This window comes from Tamandua tetradactyla, chromosome 25 (genome assembly GCF_023851605.1).
Source record: "Tamandua tetradactyla isolate mTamTet1 chromosome 25, mTamTet1.pri, whole genome shotgun sequence".
In the NCBI taxonomy this organism is placed as follows: Eukaryota; Metazoa; Chordata; class Mammalia; order Pilosa; family Myrmecophagidae; genus Tamandua; species Tamandua tetradactyla.
The window spans coordinates 39,512,166-39,529,832 of record NC_135351.1 but is presented as its reverse complement, the minus strand read 5'-3'; the positions used below and the strand labels follow the sequence as shown (position 1 = coordinate 39,529,832).

Sequence of the window (17,667 nt, the reverse complement as noted above, 5' to 3'; positions counted from 1 at the left end):
GGGACCCTGGGTGGTTCACTTTCCTCAATCACTGGGTGAGAACTAGACCACTAAATCTTTCCCAGTGCTAATATTTCACAATTTAAAAATGAAGAAGTCAATAGTACTTCCATTTAATGTAAGAAGCAACATGATTTCATGAAATAATAAGATTCTCCTGAAAACAGTAGATGATGGAAGGAATTAACATACCTGTGCAATGACTTCACTATTCTAATCAGGTGTCCCACCCTTTAATCTCGCTATGTCTATGAGATAAAGACTATATCATCAGGATAAGTAAACTGAGGCAGACCAAGGCATAATGAGTAGCCTACACTCACAGTCCACTCTCAAGGCTCAAATGAGAGCTCAGAATTTGTCCAAGCCAGTTATTGACTCACACACTGGAGAAGCAGTGACCTCCAAATTGTGTTCCATCTCCATGGGCTGCAGAGATGATCTCTGCAGGCCAGGGAAGAACATACAGGGAGTACTACTTATATTTTTATGCGGTGCTCTTTTAATTTATATTTGCAATCTTTTATAATGTACATGATGGATTAGCATACTAGGGTGGGTACATATAATTTATGGCTATGTAGAAAGAGAAGATGTGGGCTGATAAATGTTTTACTTATAGGATGCACAATTAAAAAGTTTGGTGATTACTGGTATAGATCAAAGTAGCATTTTGACAGCTTCATCTATACCACAGAACTGGAGGGAAAAATAACGCATGTAAAAACTACGCTCAACTGGATTCATGACTGCCCCACACTGATCAAGCAAGGCTAACCTGAACCTGGGTTTAGAAGATTTGCAACCAAACAGAGATTCCAGCTTGTGTTAATTGTTGATCCTTTCAAAGCTCTCCCTTTGTTTACTAGGAGAGCAGTTCTATCATGGTTTCCCACTACCCCTCCTCCAAAGTATCTTTGATTTTAGCACGTGTTAAATCCGGCCCAAGATAAAGGGCATTCACTGGGGCAGCTGGGGAGTCAGAATAGCTTTGGGAGCCGCCACAGTTTCTTGCCCTTTCGATCAACAATTGTGCATCTCGTAAGTGGAAGACATGAGTCTATGAAGATACAGCAAGACTTCTGGAGCCCAGAGTCTAGGAGAAATACCAACGGGGACATTGCCCCAGCATGTGGCCAGTGTCATTCCCAAGGAATGGGCACAGGAAGAGGTGGGGGATGAGAGTGGGTATCAGAAAAACCCCTCTGGAATAGAGAGACTCTTAACCTCCACTGAGTCTTAAAGTAGGGAAGAGATCAAGTGCCACAATCCTTTCAGAAGGGAAAAATCATGGCCGGGCGCCGGGTTCCCTGTGTGAAGGAGGAGACAGGGAAAGAGAGGAATCTCCTTCCTCATGAAACTTCTCTCTCCCTGCCTTCTGCCCCACGTGGCTGTGAAGGTGGGGCTGGGACTGAGCTCGCCCTGAAGGAAAGCAGCTTCCCCTGGACTCTCCAGCCAGCCCAGCAGCACCTGATCCTGGGGCCATGCAGGTACCTGAACCCCCAGTGTGTTTCCAAGGCCCTTTGCAAAAGCAGAAACCATGGAGTGGTGGCCATGGTGCTGGCGGAAGTGGGGCATTTAGTCCCATTTAATCCCCTGTCTAGCCATGGAAAGGGTTAAAAAGGATTTACTCAATGAGCATAATCACAAAACCTGCTACAAGAAAATTGTAACGTGAACCTCAAATTCATTCCAATGAATCAGCACTATTCAACTACACCCTGGAAGGAAGACTGGGCATTTTTCTCAGAGAAGTTTGTTTTCCTTCCATGCTCTTCCTCTCAAGATCTTTCCAGGCTGTACTTCTGGAACATCTTGGGATCAGGCTTCCTGCCAGAATTCAAAACACTCCGGGAGGTGGGGAGAAATTATCCCCATCATGACTCAGCATAAAGGCTTGGAAAAGCCACCTCCTTCTCTCCCTTCTTCCGGAAGAAACCTGGCCCCTTGCTTAATTGTCCCTTCATGAAAAGGAGGGAAGGGGTTCAAGGCATGAGGAGGCAAGGAGGCAGAGCTTGGTTAGGAACAGGGGAAACATTTTTTTGTAAGAAAAACAAGGATTTTGCCATCAAAATAGGAAATCCATCAAAGCACCAAGATTCTTAGTGCTTGTCAGATAGAACAGTTGGGTGTGGGGGAAAGCAGGGGGAGAGAAGTTCATCTACATTGAGAACTCTCTAATTGGATAGTTAAAAAGCAAAACAACTCAAAACAAAGGTTGGGGGGAAGCCAGCTCTTACATGGTGTTCAAGCTGAGCAAGAACCCTGGAATTTGAACTTCAGCTGCAGGGCCAATATCCCATCCCAGAGTTGGCACCCTTAGTGAGTAAGGAAGCAGCCCAGGGCCCAACCTGGAACCCTTCCTGGTTCCAGACAGTACATCAGCAACTTGACCTTTCTTCCCCAAAGTTGAGGTTAATTTTTAAAATAAATTTCAATTTTAAACACAAACACTCAGGCATTTCTGCCTCAATTTACCAAGGTGGCATGTGTGACTATAGGACCTCCACAGTTTACAGAAGTCTAGATTCAGCAACTCTGAACAGAAGCCCTTGTTCCTTTTTACCCATTTTCTCTCTTTCTCGTTGTTGAATATGAAGCGACCCAAATGTGCTTAGAAATTGGCTTTAAAAAGACAAAGGTGAATGCAAAGAGTGCAAAGGAGTGCAAAGGGGTGACTTTTGCAGTTTTTCCAGTAATGAGGAAGAATATGGAGAAAACAATTGTATGTATTGGGGAACATTGACCGTCACAGTCTCTGGCCTCATGGACTTCATGGAGACATTTCAGTCCTACTCGTTGCTCTTTCAGAGTGCACTTTCATTGACAATCTCTGCAACGTATTTACCCAGTTGATGTTAAAACATCATTTTTTTTTTGATCCGAGGCAAACATGGGCTGTTGGCTGCATTGCTGGTGGATTCCATCACAGGGCCCATTGCTGAGAGATGAGCAGAAGCAGCAACTCAAGGGGATCCCCATAAGCAGCCCCAGCTCTGGTTAAAAGCCATCGAAAGAAGTTCTATAGACTAAATGGGGCCTCGTTGGTCTTTACTGACCTTCTATTCCTTTGGGTGACTATTGCCAGAAAATTTGAAGCTGGGGAAAAAATAGAAGGTGGCTGGGGTGAGCATGTTTTATTGTAAATGTGTTTTCAATTTCACACATTTTTCCAAAGCTGCGCTTTCAGGTAGATGTCAGTTTACAAAAACAAAAAACAAAGAGTCACAATCTCAGATTCTAATCAGCTATTTGCTTCCCATTGTACGTTCATTTTATTTATTTATTTATTTGGCTGATGTTTACTCTTAAAAAGTATTTTCTACTTCTTTGAAAATACAAATATAATGGAAACGAAAATAACAATTTTAAAGTTCTGGGCAATTTCTTTGTTCCTGTTTTCCCTTAAATTCATCTTCTACATCCAGTCGCTGTTGGAGCTGAAAAAGATTCACCTACTTGCAAGGCGAAAGGGAAAACTAAGGTTTTTATAAATGCCCTTGTCCAGAAATGAGAGATGTGGTTGAAATTTAGGAATACTTTTCCAAATCATAATTTTCTGGGCAACCGCCACAGCTGAGTTCTCCTTGGGTGGGCAGGGGATGGGGTAGCTCTCCAGCTCTGATCCCTAACCTTGCTCATTGTTCAGAAAGTGTCACAGTTCCAGGCCACGTCACCTGGCAGGTCTGATCTAAACCAAGGTGGGCAGGACCACTGAAGTTCAAAAGCCTCGGACCTTCTGTCCTTCATTCAGTGTGCAAGTCCCATGGCAGGATGCGTCTTCCGTGGCTGAGACCGAGTTCCTCACAGCGAGTTTGGTCCCTGGACTCAAGACATTCCAACCTAGGAGAAAAGAAATAACCAAAGCAAGGAACTGGCTCTCAGGGGAAAGACAAACACACGGCGTCCTTCTCCTGTCTCATAATAGGCTGCGAAGGATCATCAAAAATAAAGAAGCAAAATTCAAAAGAGATGTATGGGGCAGGCCATGGTGGCTCAGCCGGTAGAGTTCTCACCTGCCATGCTGGAGACCTGGGTTCAATTCCTGGTGCCTGCCCATGCAGAAAAAGAAAAAAGAGAGATGTATGAGAAATCCCATATGATTGTGAGCTATTAAGAAAAGGTTGTCAAGAAATAATATGCAAGCATCTTTAGTTTGTAAGAACGTATTTATTTTCTCAAGTTTCAGGGAAACCACAGCAATTCCCCACTGTACATACATTCAGAGTTGAGCCTGAGAATTGCAGTTCAGAGCAAAATGAAATGGAAATCCTCAAAATCTTCCAGCCTAACTGAAGAGAGAGGCATTTTGAGCACATCAAGCAAACATGCATAGGAGCATCTTAATTATGAGAACAGTCAACTGTTTTTGAGAGCCAATTATGTGCCAGGCACAACTGTCCAGTGAAATAAGATGGCCCACACTTGGGTGGTGTTTGAATGGTGACCCAGACAAGTTAAGTGACTTCTCAGGGAGCCATGGACCCAGAGCTCTCAGTCATGTCTATTTGAGTTGAGAGCCGCGTTGGACCACCCTCAGAGGCTTCCTCGTGGAATGCCTCACCCACCACTGTCTTCCCAGCCTCACATTTGTAGGCTGGATCCATCTCTAAGTTCAAGAATTGTTTCTAATTATTACTATTAATTCATTTAAAAAACAGCAAAGGTTATTATACACTCTGCCCATACCATCTCTTGGGGGTCATAACGATAATGGGTTTTGCTTTGTTTTTTTCCTAAATGAGAGAAGGTTTGCATCCTTTTTATAACCTAACAACTTGCTAGATATTCCATGAATAATTTATGTAACCACCTTACTGTTATCTCATAGATATTAATCTTGGCCTTTCCTCAGCTTTTCCCCCTAAAAATAAAGAAAGATAAAATCTTTCTCCTAAACATCCATTTCCATCTGTTCTATCATTTTTACAGCCAATCTCCTACTGTTGGTTCCTTCCTAAATTAATTTGGCCACACTCCCCGTTATAATGCAGGTGAAAAGTGTCCAAATTATAAATCAACAGGACAAAGTCTGGTTTGGTTTGTCAGCACGCCTCCTGATGCTCAAAGTTTTCCCCCTCTTTCCTTCCTGGAAGAATTCCCTATTGATCATTGTTCCTGGGGATTTTGAGTTTCTTTCCTGGTCTTTTCTATGAATGCAAGGTACCCCTGTAGGGCAGTAGGGAGACCTGAGTCAGCTTCTCAGGCCTCTATCCCAACTCCACCATCTCCTGGTTGTGTGATCTTGAGCAAGTTAATCTCTCACCATCTCAGCCCCATGATTAATGAAATGAGGGCAATAATTACATCCACTTTACCCAGTGGTTCTAGGGCAAAGTGAAATAATAGATGCCAAATGCTCAGAGCAGTGCCTGGCAAGCGCTTGATAAATATTAGCTTTTGCTGTTACTTAAATCCTCTCAAATGGTCTACTTGCAATTTTTATCCCCACTTTTACAGATCATATGAGCTGCTGGCATTTATTTCCTGTTTGGCTTGCCTCCCAACCCAAAAAAGCTTTGTGTCATTCACAAATTTGGAGAATTTGCTATACATACATGTTATCCCAGACTAAAATTCACTCAGGAAGAATCTGATTAAATAAAACAAGGCTGCAGATCTGCCCCCTTTCTGTTTCTCCATAAAGAAATCGTTCACCAAACCCTTCATTTCCTGTTTTTAAAAGGCTTCCCCCATAACTGTGACTAATCATCCTTCCTTCCCCAGCAAGAAAATTATTGGGATATTCCAGTGGAAATGAAATTACCAAGACATTCTGAAAATGTGCACATGCTCCACCCACAGTTTTCTCCTTATCTGCATGTGGATTTACATCATAATGCAAGACAATTATTTAAGGCTCATAATTGTCTGCTGGAGAAATCTTTTCTCCTCTTGTCTCTCTATGAGCATTCAAGGATCCTGGCTTCACAGACTGCTTAGAACAGAGCGGGATTGGGGATTATAATGTCCTGAGCCTGTGTTAGATTTCTTCTTGGGTTCTTAGCATAAATTGTGATGTGCTTGAGATTGTAGATCTAGCTAAGCAGGTCCAACCTAAGGCCTCTTCACAGCTCCAGGGAGTCCCATTTGCTAGCTCAATCTTCTTATCACTGGTAGGTTGAGAATGGTCCATTCAAGGCAGAGCCAAGAACTGAGCTCGATTGAACCTCGATAAAGATTAGAGTAGAGAGGAGCTTGAGAAAGGGACAGCCTGCCTCCAGGGTCCTCACCTAGTGACAGCCAAACACCAGGGCCTGCTCCCCACTCGCTCCTAGTTTCTGCACCAAGGCAGAGAGGACAGAAGAAGACAAGCCAGCCTTGTCCAGTTCAAATTCTAGTGGCAAAGATGGACAAGGGAGAAGAGACCAGATGCTACTAAAAGACAGTCACGGCATGATGAAAACTTTTGGAAACTTAGTGATGACGAATGCAGAGCATCATGAATGCAACAAATGGCACTAAGCTGTAAACTTAAAAGTGGTTAGAATGGCAGAATTTATGCTATATATAACTTCACCAAAATAAATAAAATTAAAAAAAAAAAAGACAGTGTTGGGAATAAGTGCTGTGAATGAGTGATCAGGGAAATGTAACATTGACAGTGACAGTGGTTGGGGCCATGTGTCATCAGTGTACCTGTATTCCCTGGACCTCTCGGACCTAAGCAGGACATGGCCCTGATTGAAGCAAAAGGCTCCCCTGAAAACAGGGCTAGAAGGAGAGGACAAATGGCCTGTGCAGGAGTTTCCCTCTCACCAGAGCCCATTTGGGAGAGTTTTGTCCTGGCTCAGAGACTAACACTTTTGCCCTCCCTCTACGTTCTTGCCGGAGGTTAGTCTGACTCTCCCTGGGCCTCCGATTCCAAGGTGATGGATAGGCAAGGCCCAGTGTCACCCAGCCTCACCCACTCAGACACTGCAGTCCCCATTCCCTGACGAATCCCCCAGCACCTTCATAAATGACATGGGGGGAGTTAGCATTGCACTTCAGGACAATTACTATCAGGAACCTTCTTTATTATATGACTGAGAGATGGAAAATTTAATAGTGTGTTTCAATAAACTTTGATATACTTAGGAAGCAATTTAAAAACCTAGTTAAACTAATCCTGAGAAATATTCATCTGGGACAGATGCATTTCTGTGTTTTCAATACAACGAGAAGACAAAAAGTACATCTTATATACACCGATATTCATGGGCTTTGCCTTTTGGTGACTTCAGAGCTCTACGTCATGCCTCAGCCTTGCAGAACCAGGGTCAACAGCAGAACGCTGACAAGTCCACACTCAGAGGCAATCTCCTTTTAAAGAATGTTCCTCCTCTTTAGTCATTTTCACAACCATGCACACCAACTAAAAATACTGACAAAATTATTAAGCCTTGTCTTCATTTCCTGGGACTGCTAAAGCAAAGTACCAAAGAAGCAGGTGGCTTAAAAGCACAGTCCTTTACTGTCCCACAGTTCTGAGGCCAGAAGTCTGAAATCAAGGTGGCAGGGCTAACACTGAGTTAGCACTTCGCTCGCTCGAAAGGCATCCCATGGGCAGTTCAGAAGACTATAGGTTTCTACTTCAGAGGAGAAATCAGGCGCAACAAGTATTACCATTGTTCCTAATAGGAAACATGGAATGTGTCAACTTGTGAACCCTGATATTTTATAATTGGCCCAATCTACCATAAGGAAAAAATACTCCACTTAGGAACTTTTCCAGGCCCTTCTCTCATCAGCCACTCATTTTCCCTACAATGAACTCATGCCCATCCACACTCTTCCCCTAACTTGAAACGGAAAGAGGAAGAACCAGTGTCAGAAAGCCCAGGAGTAAAAGGTAAATTCTTTTTAAATTTTCCAAAAGAAAAATAAAATGTCCAGTTAAGGTGGGTGCTAATCATGCTGTCTATTAGCCTTTATGTTCTCTGGAGGGAGAGTGTTGACATTTTCTTCAGCTTCTAAAGATTGTCAGGTCCACCTATGCTTAAAAATGTACGTGGCTTGTCAACAATGTTATTTTTCTTCATGGGACTCAGAAGCAATATGGTGTCACCAGTGATTCCACAGCAGAGTGAAACCCCCCACAGATGCTTCATTAGGCCCTCATACTCTCAACAGCTGTCTCTGGGCTTCCGGCGCCATCTGCATCCTGCCATGTCCCACCCAGTCAGAGGGAAGGACGGGGTGGGGCACACTGGCAGGCCAGCCCCAGCAAAGCCCCCAGCCAGGTGTCCCCTGTTCTGGGCAACAGCAGTTCTCATGCTGTCCACCTGGTTTTACTGACAAACCTACCTCAGGAGGGGGGGATGTTCCTCAACTTTCCCTTCTTTCCCCTTTGGTAGATCACATATGCACGCCTTCATCCATCTCTTAATACTCTAGCACCTGAAAAGATCTATTCAGAAAGAAATTGTTCTCCACTGTAGAGAGAAAAAAAAAGATGATTTGTTAAGGCAATTTTCTGTGCTTGGGGTGCCTGGACCTCACTCTGGAAATCTGCATAAAACTGAGAGCATTGTGGAGGAAATCTCAATTCTAACAATAAGGATAGCTTTGAGTTCATTGTATTGAGAAAGCAGTGTTTCCATGATTCATATTTAAATAAAACCATTATTTTCTAAGTCCTGCCAAAAAACTTACCACAACTCATTCCTATAATTTTATTACAAATTAAGATTCCCATAATTTTGAATGAGAAGCGGACGCTTTAAAGTCTCCAGGGAAGGAAAGTACTGTGTGTGCCTCAAAGCCATGAATTGCTCTGAAAAGTGGAATGAAGAGAATCTTGTTCTAAGGCTGATGAGCAGGAGTCAAAGGCCACTTCACTTGGGTAGTTCTATGACGTGGTGAGGTCCCTGGAGGTGGAGCGACACAGCCACAGCTGAGTGGGATTTACTCCAAACAAGACAAAGAGAGAGAAGGAGAGTTTATAAAAAGTTCAGAGTTCATTTTATTTTGCTTTGCTTTTATAATTATAGACTGGTCAACCATCCCCATAGCCTAGTTCCTGCAAGATATGAAAAATAAGATCAAGAAATTATGACTCACAATCATTTTTTTTCCACCTTTTAAATTTATCTTTCAGGAACAAAAGTATTATCTCTTCTCCTACGTTGGAGACAGAAGCTTCTGGAAATCTACTGAAAGAATTAAGCAGTAGGAAGGAGTAGAGAATAAGAGGTGGAGAAAAGAGATGGACAATGCTCTGTGCCAAGTAGCCTGGAGCCCAACTGGTATGAACTGAGAAAGGCAAAGGAAGTCAGATACCTGCCCTTCCGCCTCCTTTCTCCAATCTTCCGCCCTCCTTCCCCATATCAAATATTTGCTGTCATCACATTTAGTTTTCTTTAGTCACTGAAGCCTATAGGCCAGGGGAACAACAAAGTTTTGGCACTATTTGGAATAAAAGTTTGGTTTAGAGTATCTCGGTAGTTTACATACCAAGTATATGCATTCCATAGGCACAAGTGCACATTGAATATGTCCATGATGACACCTTTGTGAAAGCGAGGGCACCCAAGCAGCACTGCCAAAGCTTCTGTACCCAAGGGCAAACTATGCCAGTGCTTCCTTGCATCTTCAGGTTGTGTCCCCCTAGCCCACTCCTCAGAGGTACAATGATTTTCTGTAAAGAGCAATATAGAATAATCAGGAGGCCTGGACTTGCAGTTCTTTAGCCATGTAATCTTAAATAATTCACTCCTCTAAGGATCTTTTTCCTTACAAAGAGAGCAAAAGTTCTGTTGGGTCTTTTCTAGGTCTTACTTAAAAATTCTGCAAGCCTGTATTCCTATCGATAAGTTTGGGTAAATACCTACCTCTTGATCAAGAATTATTAATTATTACCAGTGATGACAGTAATAAAATCACAACAATATTGCTTTCTTTCTTCCCATTGAAATCAATAATTATGGCGACAGCTCCAAAATTTAGTGGTTGATTTTCACAGTATTCCAGATGTCCAAGGAAAACTATATACAGAGAGAAATGCAGTGCCCCACTGCAGAAAACATTTGTAACACATGTTACCTGCGACAGTGGCTGGAATGGTGATTTCCCTGAAGCTTGGGATGGACCTGACATTTTAGAAAGTTCTGTGTCTTTATCCAAACCCCAAAGTCCATGGTGAAAATTCTGAATTTATTTTCACTTCTAACTCATGCTAAGAGCAAAGCCATTTTTACAGTTTACTCCTGATTTGGTAGTTGGTGCGACCTATCTGAAGAAATTGTCTATAACTGTAGTCAAGCTTTTTATAACAAAGATATCACTCCAGATTTCATCAACTTTTAACATTGCACTATTGTTTCCCATGACCTAGTACCTGGATTACAAGAAGGTACATTCTGTGACTACAAAAGAACATTTCACCACCATCAACAAAAAAAGCATTTATTATGTCATAATTATACTTGATGCTTCACTGATAACCTTAGAAACAAATAGGGGCCCTTCATCTCCAAAGCAAAATGAGGTATGTGGACATGCTGAGCAGTTGGCCTCCTCAGGGGAATAACCACAACTGGTTCCTCATCTCCAACATGATGAGAGGCATGCAAAGCTGCCATCTGTCCACCCTGACCTGAATGGTTGGCCTCCCCAGAAACCGGCCAAGCTCAGATCCAAAGAAGACTCTGAAGCAGCCCATCAGCATTTCCTACTTCAGGAATATCCATTAAGAGTGAATGGTGTGGGGCGGGCCGCGGTGGCTCAGCGGGCAAAGTGCTTGCCTGCTATGCCGGAGGACCTCGGTTCGATTCCCGGCCCCAGCCCATGTAACAAAAACGGAGAAACAGAATACAATAAAACAAGAAAATGTTTAAAAATGTTTCCCTTTCTTCCTTCCTTCCTTCCTTCTCTCTGTCTTTCCTTAAAAAAAAAAAAAAAAAAAAAAAAAAGAGTGAATGGTGGGCGGGCCACGGTGGCTCAGCAGGTAAGAGTGCTTGCCTGCCATGCCCAAGGACCCGGGTTCGATTCCTGGTGCCTGCCCATGTAAGAAAAAAAAAGAGCGAATGGTGATTGGGTGGTGTGACAGTGACTCAGTGGCAGAATTTTCTCTTACCATGCTGGAGACCTGAGTTCAATTCCCAGTGCCTGCAAATGCAAAAAAAAAAAAAAAAAAAAAAAAAAAGGAGTGAATGGTGATTGCACTTCTGGGGAAGATGGTGGAGTAGGGAGTTCCAGGACTCACTATCCTCTAAAGCAGCTAGTAAACAGGCAAGAACTGACTGAAACAACTGTTCTGGGGCTCTGGAGGCCATAAGAACATTGTGCAGTATATAAGGAAGAATGAGAGGAAAAGCCTGAGAAACTGCAGTAAAGACCTGTGAATAGCTCACTACAAGCAGCTGTCAGAGCCCATTTCTCCACTCTCAGGGCAGGCCACTTGGGATCTTGTCCCTAGCTAGCTCCTGCTATCAGAAAGAGACATAAAAATCCTCTTTCCATAGGAACAGGGTGAGAGTGATGAAAAGCAATGATCGTGCTTTTCATTAGCAAATTCGAACTACTGGGTTCCAACTTTGAGTTATTATTTTGACCAGACCTGGACAAGGGCGGTGGCAGCCATTGTTTCAATCCCGACTAGGGAAGAGGTGGTGGTGGTTTAAAGACACAAGGTCTCCTTGGACTGTAGGGAACAGTTTGCTGAAAATTGTCATAGTCTGGGCAGGCCAGGAAAACACAGCTTTGGGGAGCTGTCAAACAGACTTGTACATTTCCTGATCTCCTCCCCGGGGCACTCTGGAGCCAGTCTGTATCCCCTTCATGAGTCTCTGATCCTGTTTTGGCTAGGAAATACTGACTTGGGAAAGTTCTTTCCAGGCTGGCCCTCCTTCCAGAATTTCCCCCTCCTGGCAAAAGTTGCTAGAAACAAGAAACAGAGTGTTTTAAAAAAAAATAGAGACAAAGCAAAAACAAATTGACTAGAACAGGTTTCCTGGAGAAGGAACAGAGGAAAGAAACCTTTCTTCTAGGGAAGAAACATTTGCCCAATAGTGCAATCTTAAAAATTATACTGCATATCCATGACAGTAATCAGAGGAAGAAGGACTGAAAAACTGTGATCAGTTAGACACAGGCTAATCTAAAGTTCTATAACAAGTCAAAGAGCCTTAACACTAAGCACACCAACAATAAACCTAAGGCAAGAGAGAGAAACTGACCTTCAGAGTAAACTCTGAAGATAATCAGATGCCTAGACATCAACAAAAAATTACAAGCAATACTAAAAAACAGGAAGATAAGGCCCACTCAAAAGAACAAAGTAGAACTTCACGGGAGACATAGAATTTGGCACAACTTATCATAGATGTTCAAATAAACCTCTTAAATCAATTCAAAGAGATGAAGGCAAATATGGTCACAAAGATAAAAGATATTAAGAAGAAACCATGTGAGCAAAAAGAAGAATTTGAAAGCATGAAAAGAAACACAACAAAGTTTATAAGAATGAGAGTCACAATAGAAGAAATTAAAAATACACTAGAAGCATATAATATTAGATGTGAACAGGCAGAAGAAAGAATCAGTGAACTAAAAGATAAGACACTAAATCTTACAGACAGAAGAATAGATAGAGAAAAGGATGAGGAAAATTGAGTAGCAGCTCCAGAATTTGAATGACATCACAAAACATGCAAACATGTGCATTACAGGCGTCCCAGAAGAAGAAGAGAAAGAAAAAGGAGCAGGAAGAATATTTGAGGAAATAATAGCCAGAACTTTCCCAACTTTTATGAAAGACCTAAATACATGGGTCCAAGAAGTACAAAACACTCCAAAGAGAATAAATCCTGATAAACCTACTCTAAAATACATACTAATCAGAATGTCAAATGCTAAAGATAGAGATAATCCTGAAAGCAGCAAAAGAAAAGTAATTTGTCACATACAAGGGAACTACAATAAGACTATGTACCAATTTTTTATCAGAAACCATGGAAGTGAAAGGCAGTGGCTTGATATATTTAAGGTACTGAAAGAAGAAAAATAAAAGCCAGGAATTCTTTTTTCAGCAAAGCCATCCTTCAAAAAAAATGAGGAAGACTTTAAAATATTCATAGATTAACAAAAACTGACAAAGGTTATCAACACAGACCTGCCCAACAACAAATACTAAAGGGAGTTTTGTAGGCTGGAGGGAAAAGACAGGAAAGAGAGGCTTGGAAGAGAATGTAGAAATGATGACAATCGATAAGTGTACCAAAAAGGGAAAAAGAGAGACAAAAATAAGACATGACATATAAAAGCCAAAAGATGAAATTATTGAAGAAAGTACTGCCTTTAGAATAATGACATTGAATGTTAATAGTTTAAACTCTCCAATAAAAAGAAACAGATTGGCAGAATGAATTTTAAAAAGTGTAATCCAACTATATGCTGTCTACAAGAGACACACCTTAGACACAAAAACACAAATAGTTTGAAAATGAAAGACTGGAAAAAAGATATTCCATGCTAACAGTAACCAAAAAAAAGAAGCTGAGACAGATATTTTAATATTGGACAAACAGACTTTAAGTGCAAAACTGTTATAAGAGACAAAGAAGGACACTATACATTAATAAAAGGAATATTCCACCAAGAATAAATAACAATTATTAATATTTAGGCACCTAACCATCACACTCCAAAATGTATGAGGCAAACACTGGTAAAGCTTAAGAGAGAAATAGATATCTCTACAATGACAGCTGGAGTCTTCAATACACCACTCTAATCAATGTTCTAGATAGAATATCTAGATGGAAGATGAGTAGGGAAACAGAGAACTTGAATAATATAATAAATGAACTAGATCAACCAGACATATATAGAACATTGCACCCCAAACAGCAGGGTATATATTCTTCTCAAGTGTTCATGGCTCATTCTCCAAGGATAGACAATATGTTGGGTCATAAAAAAAGTTTCAATAAATTTTTAAAGACTGAAATTATAAAGGAGCACTTTCTCTGACCATAATAGAATGAAGCTGGAAATCAATAATAGGTAGAGAACTGGAAAATTCACAAATGGGTGGAAGTTAACACACTCTTAAACAATCAGTGAGTCCAAAAAGAAATTGCAAGATAAATCAGTAAATATCTGGAGACAAATGAAAATGAGGACACAACATACCGAAACTTATGGGATGCAGAGAAGGCAGCGCTAAAAGGGAAGTTTTATAGTGTAATTTTGATTTTAGAGGTAAAATCAAAAACCTAACTGCACACCTGGGGAAACCAGAAAAAGAACAGCAAACTACTCCCATAGCTAATAGAAGGAAAGAAATAAAGATTAAAGCAAAAATAAACAAAATTCATAATACAAAGCAACAGAAAGAATTAACAAAAACACAAGTTGGTTCTTTGAGAAGGTCAAAATTAACAATCCCTCAGCTAGACTGACAAGGTAAAAAGAGAGAAGATGTACATATATAAAATCAGAAATGAAAGGGGAGACAGTACTACTGAACCCACAGAAATAAAAAGAACTATAGTAGGACACTTTGAACAGCTGTATGCAACAAATTAGACAAATTAGATTAAATGGACTAATTTCTAGAAACACACGAACAACTTACACTGACTCTAGAAGAAATAGAAGACTTTAATAGACAAATTACAAGTGAAGAGTTTAAGTCAATCATCAAAAACTTCCCAACAGAAAAGCCAAGGATGGCTCACAGGTGAATTTTATCAATCATTCCAAGAAAAATTAATACCAATCCTGATCAATCTCCTCCAAATTATTGAAGATTAGGGAACACAGCCTAACTCATTCTATGAGGCCAATATCACCCTAATTCTCAAGCTAGATAAGGTGCTTTGGTTTGCTAGAGCTGCCAGAATGCAATGTACCAGAAATGGATTAGCTTTAACAAAGGGGATATATTAGGTTAAAAATTTACAAGTCTAAGGCCATGAACATGTCCAAATTAAGCCATCAATAAGAGGATACCTTCATTCAGAAAGGCCACTCACATCCAGGGTTTCTGTGTCACATGGGAAGTTACATGGGGACATCTGCTGCTGGTCCTGATTCCTGTGGGTCCTTGCTTAGTATCTCCTGGGGTGTTTCATCTGCATCTCTAAGCATCTGCTCTCTGTATCTGCTCTCCAAGCATTGTGCTTTCTCTAAAACGTGTCCCTCTTAAAGGCCTCCAGTAAGCGGATTAAGACTCAACTTGAATGAGAGGTGTCGCATCTCCATGGAAACAATCTAATCAAAAGTGCCCAGCCAACAACAGATCTTCCCCCTCAAGACTGGATTAGAAGAACAATGGCTTTTCTGGTGAATATAGCAGTTTCAAGCCAGTACATAAAGATATTGCAAGAAAAGAAAATTATAGACCAATTTCTCCTATGAATATAGACACAGAAAACCTCAACAACATACTTGCATATCAAATCTGACAGCACAGTAATCATACACCATGATCAAGTGGCTTGTAACAAGGGATGCAAGAGTGGGTCAACAAAAAAATCAATTAATGTTATATACCACATTAACTAAATCAAAGGGGAGAAAATCATAATCTACCTGATTGATGCAGAAAAGACATTTGACAAAATCCAGCTTACTCTCCTGGGAAAAACACTTTGATAGAAAGGAAATATGGGGAAAATTCCTCAACATGATAAAAGGCGTATATGAAAAACCTTCAGCTAACATCATACACAATGTTGAAAGACTAGAAGTTTTCCTTCCAAGATCTGGAACAAGACAAGGATTCCACTGTCACCATTGTTACTCATTATTGTGCTGAAAGTTCTAACTAGAGAAGTTAGGCAAGAAAAAGAAATAAAAGACGGTAATTGGAGGGAAGAAGTAAAACTTTCACTATTTGCAGATGACATGATCCTACATATAGAAAATCCCCAAAAAACTACAACAAAACCCCCAGATACACAAGTTCAGCAAAGTAGTAGGATACAAGGACCAGCAGATGCCAGCCACGTGCCTTTCCAGCTGACAGAGGTGTTTCAAACTCATCAGCCTTTCTTGAACTAAGGTATCTTTCTCTGGATGCCTTAAATTTGGACATTTTGATTGCCTTAGAATTGTGAACTTGCAGCTTAATCAATCCCTTTTTTTAAAGCTGTTCTGTTTCTGATATATTGCATTCCAGCAGCTTTAACAAACTGAAACACATGGCTGGTAGCAAATGTATGACAGGTGGTAATAATGGAATGGTATGTATGGGGGAAATATACCTAATGTAAATAATGAACACAGATAGAACTATTTTAATAATCTCTCATCAATTGTTTGGTAAACACAACTTCTCTAGTAAAAAAAAAAAAAAGAGTGGAAAAGAATAAATAGGAACCTGATCCCTCCATTCGAACTGTGCACAGTCTATGACTACAAATAATGTCCTGGCCCAGTGTGATAAGGACATACAGATGGCTAAAGGAAGCAGCTTGGTTCATTGAATGGGACGGTAATTAACATATAAGGGTGGGTACAAAGGAGAGAACAGGGCAATATTAGATGCATGACTAAGAAAGGAAGAATCAATATAAAAGTGTAGCAAAGTTGAGATAAGAGAAAACCTGTGTTCTTATCAATCTGGGAAGATTCTTTGAAGTTCTCAGGGTTTTTCATTGGAGAAATGTATCTTGGTGGGTACATTTCTATACAGGTGAATATAACCAGCACAGTTAAATAGTTAACCCATTCACCTATATACTTGGGTGTGCTGGTTTAAAAGGATGATGTACTCTAGAAAAGCCAGGTTTTAATCCTGATCCACCTTGTGGAGGCATCTTCTTTTAATTCCTATTCGGCACTGTAGGTTGGAAGTTGAGAGAGAAACCCTGAACGTCACTGACCTTTCTTGAGTGAAGATAATCTCTTGTCAGTGCCTTAATTTGGACATTTTTATAGAGTTGCTTTAATTGGGACATTTTCATGGTCTTAGAACTGTAAACTTGCAACATAATAAATTCCTCCTTATAAAAAGCAGTTCTATTTTTTGGTATATTGCATTCTGGCAGGTAGCAAACCAGAACATTGGGCTAGAAGCTTAAGGAATTTCATCAAAACGAGTGGAGTGATCAATGACTGAGGGCTCTTGCCCAGGGATCTGCTCACCCTTCAAGGGTCCCATAGAATCACCACACAATCCTGGAAGAGAGGGTGGTGTGATGACCTGCCTGCCAGGATGGGTAGGAGGTGAGAAGTCAAAGACAAGGACACAGGGACAGTGGACCCAATAAAAGAGGACAAAATTCTGCATCCTGGAGGTGGTGACAGAAAAGAGAGAAAGCCACACATTCAGGAGACATCAGATGGTGATGATCCCTCTTAAGCAGCAGATGGCTGCCTGCCAAGTCACCTGCCACAGACCCCACAACTTCACAAGGCATTTTGCCCCCAAGGAGCTGAAAATTTGGATCTGAGTGCAGTGACCCGTTTACCACCAGAATTTTCATGTGCTGAAACTTACCACAAGCTTGAAGTTTCTGTGGGATGTTGTTATGGAATAGTTCACATCCCTAAAGCACTCCTTCTCAACTGCCCTACAGAAGCTTAAAAATAGCACTGAACTCTGAGTGATTCAACCAGCTTAAAATAATTCACAAACATCTTCCTGAGAGGAAGTAGGAAAGAGATAGGAGATGGGAAGCAAATCAGCTAACAGGTTTTGTCAACACTGAGAGAGGTGAATAGATGAGAACC

General features: G+C 41.0%; 1 long non-coding RNA gene across 4 annotated transcripts; it reads right to left on the bottom strand.

Annotated features, from left to right (window-relative positions):
* Positions 1-3,086: 3,086 nt before the first annotated feature.
* LOC143668798 (uncharacterized) lies at positions 3,087-15,722 on the bottom strand. Of its 4 annotated transcripts, none has more exons than XR_013168553.1 (8): positions 12,162-12,560; positions 11,543-11,862; positions 11,060-11,091; positions 9,439-9,622; positions 8,638-8,892; positions 8,290-8,417; positions 4,017-4,052; positions 3,087-3,843 (listed from the first exon to the last, which is right to left on the bottom strand). It is a non-coding gene; the product is annotated as an uncharacterized LOC143668798 (long non-coding RNA). The 4 variants fall into 4 exon arrangements; XR_013168555.1 differs by having other exon boundaries at positions 8,638-8,878; XR_013168554.1 differs by lacking the exons at positions 11,543-11,862; positions 12,162-12,560 and adding an exon at positions 15,523-15,722.
* Positions 15,723-17,667: the final 1,945 nt, after the last annotated feature.